The sequence below is a fragment of the Talpa occidentalis genome, unplaced genomic scaffold (genome assembly GCF_014898055.3).
Source record: "Talpa occidentalis isolate TD23 unplaced genomic scaffold, MPIMG_talOcc4v2.1 talOcc4.2, whole genome shotgun sequence".
Taxonomy (NCBI): Eukaryota; Metazoa; Chordata; class Mammalia; order Eulipotyphla; family Talpidae; genus Talpa; species Talpa occidentalis.
Window position 1 is genome coordinate 8,006,947 of NW_023602073.1, and position 17,013 is coordinate 8,023,959.

The 17,013-nt window shown below is 42.9% G+C and overlaps 1 protein-coding gene across 1 annotated transcript in view; it reads left to right on the forward strand.

Moving 5' to 3' along the window:
• The first annotated feature begins 1,639 nt into the window (after nt 1-1,639).
• RNF144B (ring finger protein 144B) overlaps nt 1,640-17,013 on the forward strand; it is a 149,084-nt gene continuing 133,710 nt past the window's right edge. The window contains exon 1 of the mRNA XM_054698335.1: nt 1,640-1,685. The gene's annotated coding sequence lies outside the window, so the exon portion shown is untranslated. The remainder of the gene's footprint in view (nt 1,686-17,013) is intronic.

A 17,013-nucleotide genomic window follows, 5' to 3' on the forward strand; every position in this document is an offset into this window, starting at 1 on the left:
CTTACCTCTTTCACCTTGTTTCTCAAATTTTTCTGCAACCACTCCCAATGCCATCCCCAAGAAGGATTCCCAAGTCGTAAGGAGTTGCTTTAAATTCTCCGAAATCCTGCTCTTTTTTACCTCTGCCTTTCTCTCCATGATTTCCCCTCCAGCTCGAAAACTCATTCTCCACCTACTGTCCTGTCCTTGAGCAAAGGACACTCGCTCTTCAGGTTTCAGTTTAAAAGCCACTTCCTCTCGGCTTGCCTACACCCTCTGTTTGCAAACACGCTGTTTACTTGTTTATTCCCCCAGCTCAGCTTGGTGAAGGTAGGGAAGTTACTCTTATTCTACCACCCAGCAGTTCCCCCTAAGGGGTGAACAAATAAGAATGCGCGCCCCACCTGCATCTCCCTATGTCACCCAGCTGGTCCTTTCAGATGCAAAAGCTTGTTTATGAGTTGATCTTTCTAGACCCCGCTAGGCAGGAAAGAACCCTGACAATTCTAGTATGTATTCATTTTTCTTTTCCTGAACCCTCAGGTTAGAAAGTTGTGGGTAAATTTAGAAAAAAATAGGGATGAATATGGAGTCTCTTTAGTAGAATTTGCACGTACAAGGGCTCTTTTATAAACTGGTGGCTTCTCAAGTTAATTCCAAGCATCTTTCAATTGATGAGAGGATGCATAATACTACACTGTCTCTAACCCACTACATAAATATCTGTTATATCGATGGGTAAAGGAAGGAATCACTACATGGAGTGTCATCTAACAACTCACTTTCTACATTCCCTGCAAGGATTATGTCACTCCCAGCTACAGCATGTTAGTGTTAAGCAGTGTTTGCACTGCACCCTTCCCGTTTGTTCTTACCTTTTGCCCTGCCCATTGCTAGTTGCCTTGCTCTTAAAACTCTCCTTGATTATGTCCACTTCCTCCTTCCCAAACCTTTGCCTTCAGAGCTGCACCCTCCTTCATGAGGACCGAGCCTGGGGCATGCCAGCACCCCAACCCAAGCTGTAATTAACTGCTCTTGCTCTGACTTGGGACCCTGACAGGTGGCAGGTATTGACAAAGCTGGCAAAAGAGACTCGCCCCGTCTTGCACATCTGCACAAATCCTTCTGAGGCCCATCTGACGTCCTGGCCATCTGAGTTTAAATAGCGAGGACGTCTGCATTCCCAAAACAATAAAATGGAAGGAGTTCTTTTTGGAAAAATTAAACTGACTGGCAGAGGAGTCTCAGGGCGCAATCTGCATGCCTATCAAGTGTTAACTGATGTTGTGGCTGAGGACCCAAGCTCACTGGGGCAGATCACAGATTTTTAAAGGGCTTGCTGAGATCTCCCAGCCCCGGAATTTCAAGGACCACGCTCGCTGCCTGCTTGCAAGAAGAGCGCATTTCTCCGGGAGGTGTGTGCGTGCTCGCGCGGGGGCAGGGAAGGCTTGGAGAGGGGGCACCGCTCTCCGGAATAAACAGCAGGGGGAGAACAGGAGCGCAGCAGAGGGCCCAGGAGGGGATGAGCAGGCAGGCTGCAGGGCTAGGGCCGGAGCAGGAGCGCCCGGACGCGCCGAGGGGCAGCCAGCGAGGAGACCCGCCTGCCTCTGTCCCTGCAGCGGCTGCCAGGAGGAGCTGATCGCGGCCCCGCGCGCGCGCACGCAGTGGCCGGAGCCCCGGCTCCCCACTCCCACCCCGGGGTCCAGGTAAGGAGGCGCGCGGGGGCCGCTTCGTCCTCTTTAGGCTGTCACCTTCGTCTTTCACCCTGAACCCACCCCGGATCTCCCGCGCCGGCGGGCCCCTGGGGCTCCCACCCTGCGCCATCCCCTCTTCTCCAACGCCGAGCGCAGGGGCTGTCTGCTTTCCATCCTCAGCCCGCACTTTCTGCTCGCCCCGGGCAGCTCCCGAAACTCCACGCCCCGGGTTTTTTTTTGGGGGGGGGGTGGACAGGAGGGCGTCCACTGTCTCCAGGTGTGCGGCGCAAAGGCAGACGCACGGTTCCCCCCTGGAGAGCGCAATGATTTCCAGGCTGAAATAACACAACACATACCTTCTCAGCCGGCCCCCGCCCCCGCCATGCCTCACCGTCCTAACTTTGGATAGGAGATGGGCTGAGGGCAAGGGAGGTGCGCCAGCGCCGACTTAATCTTGTGCATCTGCACCGCAGAACAGAGGTTGAGGTTTTGGGGGGTTTCCTTTTACCAAAAATGAAACGCTGTGATAAGTTGACACGGTTTTCTGGGTGACTACGATGCTGGCACTTTGTTACAGCTTAAAGCAACGGCTCCTGCTCGGAGACTCAGATCCTGATTCAGATGTCCACTGTGTGTGTGTGTGTGTGTGTGCACGCGCGCGTGTGTTTGCGCTCATGCTTCCCTTCCCTATTTATAAAAAAGCTCTCCAGGACCTCCCTGGTGGCTCAAGGGGTTAGGACGCAACCTACGAAGCTATCCCGCAGCCACTGCTGCACGAGTTCAAGCCCCCAGTCAGGGAGCTACCCACATGGTGCAGCAGACCTCTCCTGTCTCGCCCGCTGCTCCCCTCAGCAGTGTATTTCAGTCAGTCTGCCTGTTCTGCTCCCCACTCTGTCTCTGGTGAATCCTCTCACCCCCCCACACACACCTCTGGCCTGTACCCCAGTTCTTGTATGCATAAATAAATAAATCTTTTTTAAAAAAAAGCCCTCTAGGTGCTAGTGAAACCTCTCTCGCATAATCGTTTGAAGGTAAATCCACATAGGAGGGCGAGGGGGCAGCCAGCTGTTAGGAAGCTGCACCTGGAAATATTAATATGAACAGAGAAGAAAAACGTAGTGAAAACTGGTTCCCAGAAAGTTGATGAATTTGGTGCCATGTCATTGGCTCTGAGATGGCGATTTGGGGATGGAAGGATTAGGGTTCATTGGCACCGCTGAGACAGAATGGACACAAGTACCCTACTTTTAAAAGCCCATCTTAAAGAGTTTTTAAATGTCGATTTTTAAAATATAAGAATTCCTTCACAGATCCTCTGGCGATTTACAAAGAACTGAGGCCTGTTATCTAGGGAATCAGAACATCTTCCTTCACTGTGTCTGCAATGATTGACTTTCTGCCAGCGACTACTGGCGTTTTTACTACTTGTTCTCTTTAAGGCCAAAGACCCAAATGGACTATTATCTCTAGGAACTAGAAGGAAAAATTATCCTAGACATTAATTTAGATCCTGTTTACACTCCTAATTATTTGAACCAAGCTCGTCCACCCTGAGTTGGTTAAGAGTATTTTAATTTACACCATCAACTGTATTTTAATTTGCACAAGTACGCAAATACCACAGATGTTTCTCCATCTTTCATTTTGTTCTAGATGCACATTTTCTGCTTTTCTTCTGTGTCTACATATGCACCTGAACCCTTCTAAGTACTCTAACAAACTGTCAGGGTGTTACTAACAGGGAAAATAAAGACTTTTATGGTCTGTCTTTTGGAAAATTGAGGTAAAGGACCGATTTTTTAAAACACCATAGAGAAGATATACTACTAAATGAACCAAAGCTTTATGTAATAAGATTCTCCTTATGAAATAGGGGTGCTATTTGGACCTGCTTTCAAGGATATAAAGGGTAAGTAGGAGACTGGAAAGCATTCTGAATTTTTAAGAAAAGAGTCACTGTCTAGGTATTGAGACAATGTGATTGTTTTCCTGGCAAACTTCTTCTGTGTTCTAAAATTAACTTTTCTGTAGGAAAAATAGTGCAGATGCTCATGATTCAGCCAACCAAGTCCAGAAAGTACTGTGTGTGAAATATAGGTGACCTTAACTCATCCCTATAGATTTAGTGTTTGCAGGCTATGAAGAAATAGTCATTACTTACCGACCTTTTCAAGCACTGGCTTAATGAAGGGCTTCATGGACAGAGAACAATATGTTGTTACGAATTTTGTTGTTAGGTGAAACTATTATTATTTTCCTAAGGTTTTTGTGAATGTGTGTGTACACTGAGTTTGGGACTTACATAATTATGTATATATGTGTAACACATGTTTTTAATAGGAACACAAACCCACAATATTTTTCTTTGTGGCAGAACACTGTAAGCATTAGGTTTTGATTACTTTTTCATGGAAATTTTAATATGACAGAACTAAAAACTTCAAGGAAATAATTCCATAAAGATCTATTTAGGACTAAAGGCTTTTAAAATAAAAGATGTTTGAAGCCCTGGGTCTGTCTGCTTTGCCTCTGTGGAGAAGTCTTTTGTGAGTGAATAACGCTGGTAGAGCCAATGCTGGCAGCCTCGGCAGTGGATGATTAGACCCTGCCACTCCTCTCCAGACCTTTAATTTGGTCTGTAACTTGATGCTTCACTGACCCCACAGTCTCCCTGCCACACCAGCTCACAGAGGAATTGCTGGCACTCTGGAGTGAATTTTTCTCCTCCCATCAATTAGAACAAGTTTGCATTGGTTGCAGAATGCAGTTACATTTTTAGCTCAGTCTTCTAAGAAACCTTGAGCCGCAAAGAGAGTAGCTTTAGTGTAGCAGAGATCATACATTGCCTTATTTCATCATGCTATGTTCATTTCCCAATGATTCAACTATGTAGAAATAATAGTCATAGAGTATTAAAATTGGAAAGCACTTTAGAAGTCATCTAGATTCTAATTATTTCTTTCTACAGATGAATATTGCAGTACTCATAACCATAATCCAAACTTTGACAATAGACATTACATTTTATATCCTTTTCAGTTCTTGTGGTAATGAGGATTTTACTCATTTGAAATGGATTTATATTGGAGTTCAATAATGTAGGAAAGGCAGTAAAGCCAGTTGCAAATCTCAAGTAGATTTCTAATGAAACGTAAAATGTGACATTAAGAGCAATGAAGGTCTTTTACAGAGGCTGTAACTGTCCTGCTAAACTACTAGCCTAGGTTTTTCATTCCAGCGGGTGGTGACTACTTCAACTAACTGAAAAGGAATACTTGGAGGAAGAGGAGTGTAAGGTGAGAAGAGAAGGTGGTGGGACAAATGAACAAAATGTTATAAGTCATTATCAAAATGACCTAAGTCGGCAGATCCTTCAGAACCCTCCAACTAATCCTCAACAGGATGTCTTTTTTTTTTTTAAGATTATTTATTTATGCATAGAAAAACTGGGCTGTAGGCCCAGTAGAGGTGGTGGTGGTGGTGGTGGTGAGAGGATTCACCAGAGATAAGTGGGGAGCAGAACAGGTGGATCTACTGAAATACACTGCTGAGGGGAGCAGTGGGGGAGATGTCTGCTTCCCCATGTGGATTAGTTCCCTGGGCAGGGATTGAACTCAGGCCACACTGGTGATAGCACTGAGACTTAGCCCATACACCACCGGGTAGGTCCTCTCAACAGGATCCACAAAATGACTATTTTGCCACTTTCTCTCCTATTCTTCTCTACCAAGTGACATTCTATTATATGCTACCATGTCCTTTAATACTTAAGAATTCTATCTTCTAGTGGCCTCCCTGCTGGAACAAGGGGTTAAATCTCAGCACAATGAAGCTATCTGGAGCACAGGAGTTGGATCCCCTGCTGGCCAGGAAGCAAACCACATGGAGCAGCAGACCTCTCCTGTCTCTCTCACTGCTCCCCTCAGCAGTGCATTTCAGTAGATCTACCTGTTCTGCTTCCCACTCTGTCTCTGAATCCTGTCACACAGACCGCCCCCCCAATACCTGGATGCATAAATAAATCCTTTTTTTTTTTTAATTCTATCTTCTAGTATTGTCCTGCCAGTACACTTAGAAATTTGAATGTATGTATTTTATTAAAATTACTTTCTTTTCTTTCTCCTTCATATTGCAGTTAGGATATTATATTTATTTGGTTTTGAATGTGTGTCTGCAACTAGACTATATCTTGTAGGAATTTCAATTCAACATAATAAAGGGATAACTTACAAAATATATGTTTAAAAAATGGGCATAGTCTAAGGTTGAAAATCATTGCCCTATAAAGAATATTTCTTAAAGAGTATTATACATGTTCACTTGTCTAGCAGTTAAAAAGTTTTACCTGTAGTTTTATGAACGTACACATTTTAACCAGTTTCTCTGGCTTCTGTTACTCATTTTGCTTAATATTAAACTGTCTTTTTTTAAAGATTTATTTACTTATGCACACAAGAACTGGGGTATAAGCCAGAGCTGTGGGGAGTGAGAGGATTCACCAAAGACAGAGTGGGGTACAGAACAGGCAGACTGACTGAAATACACTGCTGAGGGGAGCAGCGGGTGAGACAGGAGAGGTCTGATGTGTCATGTGGATCAGCTCCCTGCTGGGGATTGAACTCACGCCTCAGTGCCTGGCAATATCTTGATAGCTCTGTGTCTTTAAGCCCTGTGCCACCAGAGAGGCCCCACTTTATTACTATTTAAATGTTTTCTGGGAAACCTTGTGAGTAGACAGAGGTAAGAGGATTTCGAGTATAAATGTATTTATAAGTATGTATAGGGTGCTATGTGTAACGAGATTGTCTTTAAGAAATTGATTTTAGGAAACCTTGTATAAGTGAAAGAATGTTTTTTGCTTTTTGTAAAATGCTTGGGTTACAGTCTTTACCCTAATGCTCTTTAGATATTGCTTCAAGGAATTCTAGCCACTACGGCTGTGGAAGAGAATTCTGGGGTCTGATTGCTGTCCTTTTGTAGGTCATCTGTTTTCTGTCTGAATGTTTAAAACATTGTTGTCTTTTCTCTAATACTAAAAAAAAATTTTACTCCCCTATGTCACAGTGATAATTTGCTTTATTAATTTTTCCTGGTACTCTTTAAGTCCAGTTCTGATTTGAAGTCTTAAATCTTTTTAAAAATAATTCAGGGGCCTCCCCGGTGGCGCAGCGGTTGAGCGCTGGGTTGCGAAGCTGCCCGCGGCCTCTGCGGCGCCGGTTCGATATCCCACATGGCGCGCAGACCTCTCCTGCCGCCCACTGCTCCCCTCAGCAGTGTACTTCTCTTAATCTGCTCCCCGCTCTGGCTCTGGTGAATTCTGCGCTTCTGAACCCAGTGCATGTAAATCATGCCTCTTTAAAAAAAAAAAAAAAAAAAAAAAAAAATAATTCAGTATTATTTTTTCCTGATTTTTTTTCTTTCGTATATTTATTTTTAGAATCATGCACACATTTCTGTGTTCATCTAATATATTTCATCTTTTATTTAATACTTTTAATCTTGGTTTGCCTTTTCTCTGAATATTGGCAGAATTTCTCAAGCTTATCACTAATTTGATTAGATTTTCATCATTTCTCTACCTCCATTGTAAATTTTAATTTGGCAGTGATGTTTTGGGTATTGAAGTTGCCTTTCTTAATTTCAGATCCTTTCTGCATTTTGATTATCCACTGTGACTTTGTAACCATAATGTCCTTTTGTTCTTACTAAATCCACTAAATAGAAACTCTATAAAAGTTTCTACTGTATACTTTATTTCAGTAGACACCATTTTATGGTATTTTTACTGAGAAGAATGCCCTTTTGAAATATGGTGTTTTCATTTGTCTTGTATTTTACGTGTGTGTGTTTGTGCACATATGTAATATATGTATTATATATATTACATATGCTTGCTTTAGCTTGGAGAAGTCATCTCTGTTAGTCTAGAATCAGGAGTCGAGACAGGTCCTGTACCTATGGTATGGCCTCTGGCTGGCTCTATGACCTATGAGAGAAGGGAAAAGCTGAAATGGAAGGCGATTAACTTCACCACCTCAGAAGGGAGACAACCAGAGACAGATGGAATTAAAAACAGGAACTTCGGCTTTTTACAAAATTTCCTTTTTTATACAATGCCCAAACATTATTAAAATTGAAACTTGCGCTTCAATTTTCATCACCTTTATCTTTTTTCCCTTAAACAATTGCTTTAGGGTCAAAGGGCCATGACCTTTGGATTCTGAAGGTGGTTGGTTGAATGCATTCCTAATGCTAATAATGGAAACTTCACAAATTGCTGTTCTGTTCTGTTCTTTTCTTTTTTTAAAAAAGATTTATTTATTTATACATACAAGAACTGGGGTACAGGCCAGAGGTGTGGGGGTGAGAGGATTCACCAGAGACAGAGTAGAGAACAGAACAGGCAGACTGACTGAAATACACTGCTGAGGGGAGCAGCAGGTGAGACAGGAGAGGTCTGCTGTGCCATGTGGGTAGCTCCCTGGCCAGGCCTGAAATTGTGCCACGACAGTAGCTGTGGATCCAATCTCCTATCTTAAAAAATATATATAGGTAAGAGGTAATGAGTACCTAAGTGAAAACAGTGGCAGGGGTCATGGGAGATGGGACTATAGAGGAGGAATGTTTTATAAATAGCATTAATAGGACTTGGTGACTGATTGGATATGACAGGTGAGAGAGAGGGAAGAATCTAAGAGAACTTCCAGGGAGACAGAGCAGTGTGGTGCTGTCATGGAGGAGAGGGGCTGGTGGAGTACAGGGTGATGGGCTTGGTCCAGTGCGCAGTGGGGCAGAGAGGCAGGGAACGCTGTGTCTTTGACTCCCGCTCTTAGGTGCTTCTGCCTAGACCTCCCTCACCTGGACACCCCACCTCAGCCATTGTTGTTCATCACCACTGGTTGGTGCCGAAACCTCATTTTTTGCAATTTACTGGAATCTTGGAGCTTTAAACCCTTCTTGTAGGAGTTTGTGATGCTACAGATTACACAGAAAAAATTACAGAGAACCAGTTGATAGAAGTGTGTGTACAGGGCCTCCCTGGTGGGGAGGGGGTTAAGACGCAGCACTATGAAGCTATCCACTGCCTCAGCAGCACATGTTTGATCCCTGGCCAGGGAGGTGACCCACAGACCTCTCCGGTCTGGCCCACTGCTCCCCTCAGCAGTGTATTTCAATGGACCTCCCTGTTCTGCTCCCCACTCTGTCTCTGGTGAATCCTCTCACCCCCTGCACATCTGGCCTACACCTCAGTTCTTCTATGCAGACAAAAAAAAAAAGGAATTTCTAACCTCTTGAGTGCCCCCTCCTGGCCACCAAGTGAGAGGGGTATGTGCATTACTTACCCCTTGAACTAGAGAAAGAAGTTTTATGCAGGCCACTTGGAGTGTTTAATGGAAGGATTGAAAGGCAGAGTGGGTCAGAGATTGATGCTTGAAAATCTAAACCCAGTGGGCTGACTTCTCTGAGGGCAGGAGAAAGGAGATATAGCTGCATTGTCCCATAGTTTGATAGACTACAGTGTTAGGATTGCCCCCCAAATCAGAAGGAAGATGATGCTGGAGAACAAACCAATCAGGGTCATCTTAGATCATGTGTGTAACCTGAACCCCAGCTGGGTAAAGTGAGGAAAGGGCCCATCAGCAGGCATCAGCAGAAAGTAATCTGGAGGTGGAAGACCCCCATTGATGGGGCTGGCAGGGAAGCAACCTGCCCCTCCGACTCCAGCCGCTCACCACCCTCATAGCCTTGGTTCAAGAGAAAAAGTAAGCTTTCAATGCCCACCACATTCATAAATCACCAACTTGAGATGGCTACCTCTGAACTTCTTCCCCCTATGTCACCCCTACTTTTCCATCAGTAGGTTGGGTAGCCTAAATTAGAAGTCTGGCTGAAGACAGAATCTTACCCTGTTCTCTTTTTTCAGTTCCCATGGCCAGCGTTCAGTCATCGTTTCAGGAAGGGAAAAGTAGAACTCTGGGGGAAGTTGTACGAGCTTGAGTGTTCTGTTAGACTGGACACATTAATCACAGATTGATTGATTTTGGGGTTTAGTATGACTTGGTGTCTTCATTATTTAAGAGTGACTACAAAGTCATGACAATCATCCTGAATTTCATCCAAGGACCGCAGAAGAACCAGCCCCATATAATAAAGTTGAGGCAATGGGGGAAACATAATTTTTTGATTATATCCCATGAGCGCTGCTTATTTTTTTTAAAGATTTATTTATTTATGCATACAACAGCTGGGGTACAGGCCAGAGGGCGGGGTGCGCGGGGAGAGGATTCACCAGAGACAGAGTGGGGAGCAGAACAGGCAGATTGACTGAAAATACACTGCTGAGGGGAGCAGCCGGTGAGACAGGAGAGGTCTGCTGCACCATGTGGGTAGCTCCCTGGCCGGCCTGGGATCAAACTTGTGCTGCAGAGGCTGCAGATTGCTTCATAGTGCGGTGCTTAACCCCTTGTGCCACCAGGGAGGCCCCCAACTGCTTATTTATTGTAAGGACCATACACACAAAAGCATCTATGGATTTTTCATTGACACATAATTGACAAGAGACTAGAAGGGTAGGACAGAGGTGGATATAATAGGCATTAAATTTATGCACAGATATGTCAAAATAACTATTTTCCTTTCTTAAAATGATGCTAGGAGAATTTTAATTAATCAATTAAACTATGCATTAGATAATTTTAAAAGGAAGTTTACAATCTGTTTCACAGCTGGGGAAATGATCTGAGAGATTGTCTTTGTGTAATAACCACATAAGACATTTCCCCCTTCTGTTTCCAGAGACTCACAGAAGCAATAAACAGCTAAGATGAATCATTTGCCATTTGTATTCTGTCATTGATCAATTTAAAAAAAAATACATGTTCCTGCAAAACAATAAAAGACAATGCCCAGAAGCCAATGAACTCTAGAATAAACAGGAATCTAATGGATTTCTCTTTTCAGTCTTTGGGAATTTTAAAAAGGCTTTAAACTATTAGCCTTTACATTGTCTTCCCAGAATTTTCCATCTTTTCAATCAATGGTAAAGGAATGACAAGAGGGCAATCTAAATCACGTTTCTGTCAATGTGCTCCTAAAAGCTGAAAAGAGAGCCTTCCTGGTGGCGCAAGGGGTTAAGACGCAACTTAGGAAGCTGTCCGCAGCCTCTGCAGCATGAGTTGGATCCCCTGCTGGCCAGGGAGCTACCCACATGGCACAGCAGACCTCTCCTGTTGCACCCGCTGCTTCCCTCAGCAGTGTATTTCAGTCAATCGGCCTGTTCTGCTCCCCACTGTCTCTGGTGAATCTTCTCACCCCTCACACCTCTGGCTTACACCCCAGTTCTTGTATGCATAAATAAGTAAATCTCAAAAAAAAAAAAAAAAGCTGAAAAGACAGCTCGAAGAATACACATAACACGTCAAATAGTCACATTGACAGCGTGCCTCGGGCCTGCTGCAGAAGTGGAATTTTGGACCCAGAGGTAGGATATTAGACTGACCTGAAAAGTTGTAGGAAAGGTGATATCTTGGCATGGGGCCATGAGTCAGGTCTTCTATGGCCCCAGAGGAAACCCCGCTCGTGACCTTAGGATTCTGGGGCTGTGCCCTGTTTACTCTAGAGCTCAGCTAAGTTGGTAAGAGCAAATACGTTAGATGCGGTGTAACCTGGGGCATATTATATCTTGTAATACTGCTTTTCTCTGTGGTAGGCAAAATTCTAAGAATACTATTTTATTTTTTCCTGACTGACCACACATGTTTCTTTTACATTATCTCAAGCAAACTCCGGAAACTATGATGCTTCCTTTTCGGTCTTGTTTACCAGGAAAATAAAAAATATCTATTTGGGCCTCCCTGGTGGTGCATGGGGTCAATTCTCAGCATTATCAAGCTATCACCAGCCACTGCAGCATGAGTTCCATCCCCTGTATGAGTTCGATCCCCAGCCACATGGCGCAGCAGACCTCTCCTGTCTCGCCCGCTGCTCCCCTCAGCAGTGTATTTCAGTAGATCTGCCTGTTCTGCTCCCCGCTCTGTCTCTGGTGAATCCTCTCACCCTCCCACCCCCTGGACCCCTGGCCTGTACTGCAGTTCTTGTATGCATACGTAAATAAATCTCTAAAAAAAAAAAAAAAGAACTAACTCTCCCAGAGGAAGATGAGAAAAAATTTGAAGAAGTGTTCAAAATATTATAGTGGTCTCCTTTCTCTCCCACTAATGACATATTTTATTATTTATTTATCTAAATATTTCCTTTTTTTAGCTTTTGCATAGAAGAACTGGGGTGTAGGCCAGAGGTGGGGGGGTGAGAGGATTCACCAGAGACAGAGTGGGGAATAGAACAGGCAGATGTACTGAAATACACTGCTGAGGGGAGCAGCAGGCGAGACAGGAGAGGTCTGCTGCGCCATGTGGGTCAGCTCCCTGGCTGGGGATCGAACTCGGACCCTCCTGGTGATAGCATTGAGACTTAACCTCTAAGCTACCAGGGAGGCCCCCAGAATGAATTATTCATGACTTATTTCTTTAGTCTATCCTCTATCTTGTCATAAATTTTAAAAACATTAAAATTCTTAGAGCTCTCTAATATCTGTATTTTTGTTGGAGTAAATTCTTTTTCATTTATTAATGGATTCCTTCTTCTTCGTGGTGGTTTCCTTGTTTATATGCCTTATCAACTTTGTAAGTTCAATATAGGGGTTTCGTGCATCCTGAGTGGCGAAGTTTCTGCGAGGCAGTTCTGTCCCTCATTTATTTCCAGACCTGCGTGTTTCCTCAGTTTGGGGTGTGGGTTCCCACCTGAGCAGGTGGAGTGCATTTGAAGTGCTTCCGTATGCCTTTGACAGGCTTAAATCTCTAATTTCTCATGGGTGACTTTGTTCCCATCTTAAGTCCAAGGCCAGTGACGGCCTTGTGTACTACTTGCCTTCCGCCAGGCTGAAATTTTTCTAGTCCTTTCTGCCCCCCTGCTTTATGCCAGGTGCTTAATTCCCTCTTAAACCCCACACTCCTATCCTCGTATTCCTTCAAGGTCTTTAATTCCTAATCACCATTGTGGGTTTTGATTTTTTTTTATTTCTGGGAGATTTCTCACTTTCTGCACAATTATGCCCTTAAAAACAATTTGTTGTGTTTATCCAGAGTTTATATGTGTTAGCAGAGAAGGGTGTGGAATGGGGTAAGTTTCCCTCTGCTCCCCTCAGCAGTGTATTTTGTCAGTCTGCCTGTTCTGTTCCCCGCTCTGTCTCTGGTGAATTCTCTCACCCTCCCGCGCTTCTGACTGTACCCAGTACTTGCATAAATAAATCTTAAAAAAAAAAAATCATTAAAAATTAGGTATTTTAATTTATTGGTAAATTTAGTTCTAGATTTTAAACTTTATTCCTAGGCATTATCCCTGACTTGATAAATAACCGTGAGCAAATTATTTAATCATTGTTTAATTTTTTTTAAAGATTTATTTTTATTTATTTATGCATACAAGAACTGGGGTCTATGCCAGAGGTGTGGGATTGGGATGGGGGGAGGTGGTATTCACCCGAGACAGAGTGGGGAGCAGAATAGGCAGATCTACTGGAATACACTGCTGAGGGGAGCAGTGGGCGAGACAGGAGAGGTCTGCTGTGCCATGTGGGTAGCTCCCTGGCTGGGGATTGAATTTGTGCTACAGTGGCATTAGGCTGGCATTAGCTTTATAGTGCTGAGACCTAACTCCTTGAGCCACCAGGGAGACCCTAATCATTGTTTAATTTGGTCGAACTGTTGAATTACTATTACTTAACTCAATTTCTTAGTGAATATAAGTGACACATTTAGTGGAATAATCTAGCTGTTCAGTACTTTCACATAGGAGTTTAGTCTTACTATACTGTACTTCAGAAACTTAAAATATGCATTATCAAAATTTCCCAAATGCACATAGGTAAAACTTTTGGAAACATAACTAAAAATATAAACTACTAACAGACCAGTCAACTAAATGACTAAATGAATAGGTAAGATTTTGTTACTTGATGCATGCTAGAATCAGGATTTGTAAACTCATTGGTGGAAAGAAGAAACTTGTGGAGGCTAGTTCTGTTGCTAGACTGGCAAGCTCAGTTTAAGGTAACAGCCGGTCAGCTGCTGATCTTCATTGCTAGGATATGTGTCAACTCAGACACAACAGAAACGCCAGGTTCCTGAACAAGCCCTGTTGTGGTGTCAGTGGAAACTAGGGCCACACCCTCTGTTGGCAGTGTAATTACTGTAACCTTAGTTTCATGCACACTCAGATTTAAAGAATTTTGCAAAATTATTGTGAACATACATTACCTTTTAAATTAAAAAGCAGATGTATGACTTTATATTTCAGGTGATATAGGAATCTCAGGAGGCTTCCCCAAATCAGCCATACCTAAAGGGCAAATCTTAAAATATATTAAAGGGGGGGCCTCTCTGGTGTCATAGGGGTTTAGTTTCAGCGTTATCACAGCTACGGCCTGAGTTTGCCAGGTTGCAAATCCACATATGGCACAGCAGACCTCTCCTGTCTCTCCTGCTGCTCCCCTTAACAGTGTATTTCAGTAGATCTGCCTGTTCTGCTCCCCACTCTGTCTCTGGTGAATCCTCTCACCCCCATCCCCCCAGCACCTCTGGCCTACACCCCAGTTCTTGTATGCATAAATAAATAAAATAAATCTTTAAAAAGATATATTAGCGATCTCTGCATTACAGTATTCTCCATGTAATCATTAGTGGTCTGACATGCTTAAGTATCACCCTATATATATATATTTTTTTTTTACATTTCTTTTTTTTTTAAATTTAAATTTTATTTTCATTTTCCCCATACAATTGCAACCCCCTTATTTTGACCCCAATTCCTCCTTTCCCCGCCCCCCACCCCCCTAGAGGGTCTCTGGTTCATAGTTGTTTGTTGATTTTGATTTTTACTTTCTTATAGTTATTATTTTTCCTGGTCTCTTATTTAAGTTTTCTAGATTCCTGCTGTGAGTGAGACCATCCGGTATTTTTCTTTTTCTTTCTGGCTTATTTCATTGAGCATGATCCCTTCCAGCACCATCCATGTTGCTGCAAATTGCATGTGTTTATCTTTTTTGATTGCTGAGTAATATTCCATGGTGTATATGTACCACATCTTCTTGATCCAGTCATCTATTTTTGGGCATTTGGGTTGTTTCCAAAGCTTAGCTATTGTAAATAGTGCTGCTATAAACATAGGGAAGTAGCACCCTATATTAAAGTTTGTCCATTTTAGGAACAGAGCATAACTTTGCTATTTATTTTTCTTCATTGCAAATTATTGGAAACATTTAAAATAGGAAGTCTCAAATATGAATATCTAAACATAATTCCACATTACTAATTTTTTTAAAAGATTTTTAAAAAAATTTTTAAAAAGATTTTTTAAAAAGAGTTTTTTATTTATTTATGCATACAAGAATGGGAGTGCAGGCTAGAGATGTGAGGTGGACAGTGAGAGGATTCATTAGAGACAGAGCAGGGAGCAGAACAGGCAGACTGAAACACTGCTGAGGGGAGCAGCAGGTGAGACAGGAGAGGTCTGCCTCACCACGTGGGTAGCTCCCTGGATGTCTAGGGATCAAACTTGTGCTGAAGAGGCTGAGGATAGCTTCATAGTGCTGTGCTTAACTCCTTGCACCACCAGGGAGGCCCCACATTACTAATTTTAAGGTATGTTTGGGAGGTTGAGGGATATAAAAACGTCTCAGTATGTGATTTACTAAAATGAAATGCATATATGAAAGACAAATAGCATATATTCAGGGGTTTTTTGGGAAGGTTTTTTTTTTTATTTATGCACACAAGAACTGGGGTGTAGGCCAGAGGTGCGGGGATTAAGAAGAGTCACCAGTGACAGAGTGGAGAGCAGAACAGGTGAAGCTACTGAAATCCACTGCTGAAGGGAGCAGCAGGTGAGACAGGAGAGGTCTGCTGCGCCATGTGGGTCAGCTCCCTGGCCGGGGATCAAACTCATGCTGCAGTGGCTGGCAATAGCTTGATAGCACAGAGATTTTAACACTGCACCACCAAGGAGGCCCCATATATTCAGTTTTAAGGTTGGAGCACATATATGATATTATGATCACACATCAACCTAGTCACAAAGTAAAAATACCTTCATGATGTTGTTTTTTTCCTTCTTCCTTTTCATATGGGGATGAGACAAGAAAATGAGGGTGAAGGAAAGTCAGACTGGTCCCTTTTGAGAAGCCCAGTAAAAAGTTGTTTAGAGTTACTATACAGTGACCTTTATGTTTGCATACTTAATGCACATTAAGTAAATTTCATATACATTTTCTCATCTAAATTTTTAAAAAGATTTATTTATTTATTTATTAAAGATTTATTTATTTTTATACAAGAATTGGGGTACAGGCCAGAGATGTGGGGGGTGAGAGGACCCACCAGAGACAGAGTGGGCAACAGAACAGGCAGACTGACTGAAATACACTGCTGAGGGGAGCAGCGGGTGAGTCGGGAGAGATCTGCTGTGCCATGTGGGTAGCTCCCTGGCTGGGGATTGAACTCGTGCTATAGAGGCGGCGGATAGCTTCACAGTGCTGACATTTAACCCCTTGCTCCACCAGGGAGGCTCATGACACTCATTCTTATTCATAAAATATACTTCTAAGAACCAGAAACTGCCTGAAAATAGAAGCCTATTCAATTGCACCAAGTCCCCATTAGCTTTTTTAAATTCAGTGGCAAATAAAATGCTGTTTATGTAAAGTTCAATCTTTAAGAAAGCAGATGTGACATTTTGACTAGTGTTTCCTATTTTGCGTTCCTAAAACATTATTTTCATTTTTTGCTTTCATCTGAATCTTAAATAGAAAGACAGTTTCAGTGCATTTACCCAAAGAAATAAAAATAGCAGGAATACAAACAGTACTTAGTTGCAAGAATTCTTATTGAGATTTAGGTTCTATGTACAGAAGCAGCATTCAGTGCTTTAAAAAGCTGGAAACACTGATATTCAAGGTTTAATCTCATCATCTTTGACTAGACAGCCTACCTGATCTTAAACACTGGTTTGTTACAGGAGAATCCAGTGTTAGAAAAGGTGATTTAGTGCCTCCAGATTTCAGTTGACTCTGAGGAATGCATAAGCCCCCAAGGCCAAGGTAATGCATTGCAAACTTCCTGTATACTTGTGAACCACAATCCTGGAGTCTCTTGATAGGTATGAGAAGTATGCAGAGTGAGGTATTTTACAGACTCCTCTATGCCACCAGACTTGCAGTGCTCGACTGAGCTAAACCAGAACCCGCTTGTTACAACTTGGGTGGCTGAGCTGGGAAGGAGTGTGAACT